This window comes from Triticum urartu, chromosome 2 (genome assembly GCF_003073215.2).
Source record: "Triticum urartu cultivar G1812 chromosome 2, Tu2.1, whole genome shotgun sequence".
Taxonomy (NCBI): Eukaryota; Viridiplantae; Streptophyta; class Magnoliopsida; order Poales; family Poaceae; genus Triticum; species Triticum urartu.
The window spans coordinates 83,244,174-83,250,227 of record NC_053023.1 but is presented as its reverse complement, the minus strand read 5'-3'; positions in this window follow the sequence as shown (position 1 = coordinate 83,250,227).

Here is a 6,054-nt window from a genome sequence, read left to right as displayed (position 1 = left end):
CTTAGGAGATAACACCCCTAATCCTGCTCTGCGGGGTCTTCGCATGATCACTAAGGCACTAGTGAGTACAATGGTACCTGTCGGTGTCAAAATCGGCGGATCTCGAGTAGGGGGTCCCGAACTGTGCGTCTAGACCGGATGGTAACAGAAGGCAGGGGACACAGTGTTTTACCCAGGTTCGGGCCCTCTTGATGGAGGTAAAACCCTACGTCCTGCTTGATTAATATTGATGATATGGCTAGTACAAGAGTAGATCTACCACGAGATCGGAGAGGCTAAACCCTAGAAGCTAGCCTATGGTATGATTGTATGTTATGGTTGTTGTCCTACGGATTAAAACCCTTCGGTTTATATAGACACCGGAGAGGGTTAGGGTTACACAAGGTCGGTTACAAAGGAGGAGATATCCATATCCGTATTGCCTAGCTTGCCTTCCACGCCAAGTAGAGTCCTATCCGGACACGAGACGAAGTCTTCAATTTTGTATCTTCATAGTCCAACAGTCCGGCCAATGGAGATAGTCCGGCTGTCCGGAGACCCCCTAATCCAGGACTCCCTCAGTAGCCCCTGAACCAGACTTTAATGACGATGAGTCCGGCACGCAGTATTGTCTTCGGCATTGCAAGGCGGGTTCCTTCTCCGAATACATCACAGAAGAACTTGAAAACGAGGATAGTGTCCGCCCCTGCAAAATAAGTTCCACATACCACCATAGAGAGAATAATATTTTCGCAATTCTAATTTGCTGACTTGTCTTGACAGTATGACGTTATGTCATGGCCCGGTGATTATTCGAACCGTTCCCTTTAACCAGCCCCGCACATAACGCGAGGCAGTTTTTCGACACGTCTTGTCAAAGCAGAGATCGTGTCCCCTTATTACGGGATTCTCATCAATATGGGTGTGGGTAACCCAACCACGCCATCAATTACGGCGCTTGGGGGATAAGCGAGTTTACCAGGCAAGTGGGAACGCTTAGTTTCGTCCGCCCATATAAAGGGATAAGGATTCACCTTTCTATCCACGCCTTCTTCCTCATTTGCTCATCTGTTTTCGCACACTCGAGCTCTAGCGCCCAAGTCCACACTTCCCACCTCAACCTTCTCCAACCATGTCCGGAGCGGAAGGCAGGTGGATGGTCTCCTCCGTCACGGAGGGAGACATCAAGAAGCTGCGCGGAGCCGGATACTTAGCCGCGAACATTGCGCATCGGCTTCCCGCTGTGGGGCAGATCATCCCTATCCCGGAACCTCACGAGAGGGTAGTTTTCCTTCACCACTTCCTCCCGGACTAGGGTTTCCCCTCCATCCATTCGTCCGTGGTCTCATGTTCTACTATGGGCTGGACTTTCATGATCTGGCCCCGAACTTCATCCTCAACATTTTGGCGTTCATCGTCGTGTGTGAGGCTTTCCTCCACATCCGGCCCCACTTCGGCCTGTGGTTAAAGACCTTCAATATCAAGCCGAAGGTGGTACGAGGCCAACAAGCAGAATGCGGCGGAGCCATGGTGGGCAAGATGCCCAACGTTATATGGCTCGAAGGCTCCTTCGCGGAGACAATAAAGGGATGACAATCGGCGTGGTTCTACATCACCGAGCCGTGCGACGCCAAATGGGTGGCAGCCCCCGAGTTTCGATTCGGATTCCCTACACGGCTCACTTCCTGGAAAGAGAAGGGCTTGCCGTGGGGTTTGTCGGTGGAGCTGGATGGACTCCAGAAATGTATCCGGAGTATGGCGAGCAAGAAGCTCAAGCTTGTCAACATAGTCCAAGTTATGCTCATCCGCCGGATCCTCCTGTGTCAACAATGGGATTTTACCTTGTGGGAGTTCGACCCGGCCCGGCCCGGCACCAGACTCTGAGCGAGCTCTTTGATACGACACACAAGGACGTCTGGAAGGTGCTGTTCAAGGGCGCCGAGGTCCCTCCTTCTCTCGCCGAGGACCGCGGACTAAGCGAAAAGCGCCTAGCGCGTTCAGTGAGTTCAATACATCCCGTAGGACATTTATTTTCCCTAGCTTAATTATGTGCGGGGTCTAATCTCCATGCTTTTGACAGGACTGGGTGGAGATGTCGGGGCAGATTAACTGCCCGGCCCCTTTGCCCGAAGATACTGCGGGCGCTCTCCTGATGGAGATGCTGACTCTGGCTCCTTACAAGGTGCCGGAGAAGACCAAGAAGGCCAAGGGAACCCGAAAGAGTTCCTGGCGCCAGGTGTTATCAGACTCATCGTCCGATAACTCTGCGGCACACTCCTCCCCCGAAGACGAGGAGGAAGAAGAAGATGCTCCCCCTCCAGGTGGGGGAGACAAGAAAAGGAAGGCCGCCCCAACTGGGGAGGCCAAAGGGTCCAAGAAGGGGAGGATGAAGGAAATATGCCCTAGAGGCAATAATAAAGTTATTATTTATTTCCTTATATCATGATAAATGTTTATTATTCATGCTAGAATTGTATTAACCGGGAACATAATACTTGTGTGAATACATAGACAAACAAAGTGTCACTAGTATGCCTCTACTTGACTAGCTCGTTAATCGAAGATGGTTATGTTTCCTAACCATAAACAAAAGAGTTGTTATTTGATTAACGGGATCACATCATTAGGAGAATGATGTGATTGACATGACCCATTTCATTAGCTTAGCACCCGATCGTTTAGTATGTTGCTATTGCTTTCTTCATGACTTATACATGTTCCTATGACTATGAGATTATGCAACTCCCGTTTGCCGGAGGAACACTTTGTGTGCTACCAAACGTCACAACGTAACTGGGTGATTATAAAGGAGCTCTACAGGTGTCTCCAAAGGTACATGTTGGGTTGGCGTATTTCGAGATTAGGATTTGTCACTCCGATTGTCGGAGAGGTATCTCTGGGCCCTCTCGGTAATGCACATCACATAAGCCTTGCAAGCATTGCAACTAATGAGTTAGTTGTGAGATGATGTATTACGGAACGAGTAAAGAGACTTGCCGGTAACGAGATTGAACTAGGTATTAAGATACCGACGATCGAATCTCGGGCAAGTAACATACCGATGACAAAGGGAACAACGTATGTTGTTATGCGGTCTGACCGATAAAGATCTTCGTAGAATATGTAGGAGCCAATATGGGCATCCAGGTCCCGCTATTGGTTATTGACCGGAGACGTGTCTCGATCATGTCTACATTGTTCTCGAACCCGTAGGGTCCGCACGCTTAAGGTTTCGATGACAGTTATATTATGAGTTTATGAGTTTTGATGTACCGAAGGAGTTCGGAGTCCCGGATGAGATCGGGGACATGACGAGGAGTCTCGAAATGGTCGAGATGTAAAGATCGATATATTGGACGACTATATTCGGACATCGGAAAGGTTCCGAGTGATTCGGGTATTTTTCGGAGTACCGGGTAGTTACGGGAGAAGCAATGGGCCTTGATGGGCTTTAGTGGGAAGAGGAGAAAGGGCCAAGGGGCTGCTGCGCCCCCCCTCCCCTCTAGTCCGAATTGGACTAGGAAAAAGGGGGCCGGCCACCTCTCCTTCTCCTCCACTTCCTTCTCCCTTCCTCCCCTCTTGGTGGACTCCTACTAGGACTTGGAGTCCTAGTAGGACTCCACATCCTGGCCGCACCTAGCCTTGGCCGGCCTCCTCCTCCTCCATCCTTTATATACTGAGGCAAGGGGCACCCCATGAACACAAGTTGATCCACGTGATCATATTCTTAGTCGTGTGCGGTGCCCCCTTTCACCATAGTCCTCGATAATATTGTAGCGGTGCTTAGGCGAAGCCCTGCGACGGTGGTACATCAAGATCGTCACCACGCCGTCGTGCTGACGGAACTCTTCCCCGACACTTTGCTGGATCGGAGTCCGGGGATCGTCATCGAGCTGAACGCGTACTAGAACTCGGAGGTGTCGTAGTTTCGGTGCTTGATCGGTCGGGCTGTGGAGACGTACGACTACATCAACCAAACGCTTCCGTTGTCGATCTACAAGGTACGTAGATCACACTCTCCCCTCGTTGCTATGCATCACCATGATCTTGCGTGTGCGTAGGAATTTTTTTGAAATTACTACGTTACCCAACAGAGGACTCTCCTTCCGGACAGTTCCACCGCCGCCGACGAGGGCGAAGACGAGTGGTTGCCCCGGGCCAAGCCCCCCGGGGAGATCGTAAGTATTCGGATACCAGAGTAACTCATAGAATTCCTTTGTTGCACTATTTTTCCTAACGCCGGACATAATTATGCAGGCCGCCATGAGCCAGTATTGATGTATCATCGGACGACTCCCTGGGCTCGTCCGACATGGATAGCGATCCAGTCCCGACCGCCACCTCCCCTCATCTTGCTGATGACGCCGAGGTGCTGTCTCAAGAGGCACCGGGTCGAGGGGAGACAGTCCTGGAGGAGCCTCAAGGCGACCTTCCGGACTCCGGGAGTCGAGGGGACGGGGCCCATGAGAGCTCCGAGTTCGGCCCTCAGCCGAACACCGCGCCGGAACCTCCAGCGGTTCCAGGCTCGGGCAGGCGGCCTCCTTCTAAGAGGGGCAAGACGCCTGTGCCAATGACCTTTGTCCATCCAGAGGCGCCGGACAATCTGCTGGAAGCGCTTCGCAGCGCTTCCACCGACGAGGAGCACCGTACTGTTATGAGTGCGGTGGTCCAGAAGGTTCAGTCCGCCAAGAGCAGGTTGACTGAAGCCTGTGCCAGCCTTCTAACAGGCTTTGAGGTAAGTGTTCTAAAATGTAGTAGAAATATTACCGCATAGACAGTAGTCCCTGATGCTTTGTTCGGTGTTCACAAAGAAAAGCCGAACAGAGGATCAAATAATATCGTAGGAGTCTAATATAAATGTGTCAATATGCATATGCAGGCTTCGCTGCTGGCGTCCGCCGCACTGACTGCGGAGGTCGCCATACTGAAGCAGGACCTCGAGGGGTCCAAGAAAGAGCTCGGCCTTGCCAAGAGGTAGCTCGGGGAGAATAAGGGTAAGTAATACCCTGTCTATAGATATGTATATATAAAAGAAGATGCGATTGCAAAATGACAGGATCATCGTATATTTGCCAGGGGCCACGACCGAGGTGGCGACCCTGAAGCAAGCGCTAACCAAGGCCGAAGATAAAGCGGCCAAGGAGCGCGCCGAGCGAGAGAATCACGAGGCTCGGGTGGGCGAGGTGCAGCAAGAGCTCCAGGCTCTCGTGGCGAAGCACGAGGCATTGGAGCTTGACTCAAAGACGCGGGAGTCTGAGCTTGTCGCGGCCCTCGAGAGCGCAAAAAGTGCCAAGGCCGAAGCGCAAAAGGCTCTCCAAGAGATCGACGCGATGAAGAAGATAGCGGCGGGTAAGGCTTTCTATATGCAAAGCAAGCATGTAAAAGTAAATTACCGATTACTTACCCGAATCCGGAGCTCTCCAGGAGCATTCGCAGATTTGTCCCGCAGCGTGTCCGATGCCGCACAATTTTACCAGGCCGAGGATGGAAGCTCAATGGAGAAGCTGTTCTGGTCTCAATATGCTGAGGCCGAACACCCGGTGCCAATGAGCGACCAGCTGAAGCAGATAGTCGAGCTACATAAGGCGGCCGATCGGGCCATGAAGAGCTTTATAGTCCGGATGTGGCCTGGAGACGCCCTTCCGAACAGCTTCTTCGGCCTGGTGAGGCGGCTTGTGGATGCCTGCCCGCGGCTGGAGGTCGTCAAGCGATCTGTCTGCATTGAAGGTGCACGCTGGGCTTTCGCCCGTGTGAAATTGTAGTGGGTCAAGCTAGACGCCGTGAAGCTGATCAAGGAGGGGCCGCCGGAGGGCAAGGAGCACCGCCACCCCGAGATGTACTACAAGGGTGTTCTGCCGGGTGCCCGTCTCATAGCGGACGAGTGTTCCAAAGATGTAATATTTGAGTGAGACTTGCTCGTGTGATCCTGTATGATGAAAACTTATTTCATATGCGCTTTGCAACGCTTGTTTGAATTTAAAATATTACCTTCTGTTTGGCTATTATCCAATCTGAGAGATGGCTAGTCCTCGGCTTTTGCCCCATGCCACGAGTGCTGGGGTGTTCGGGATAAAC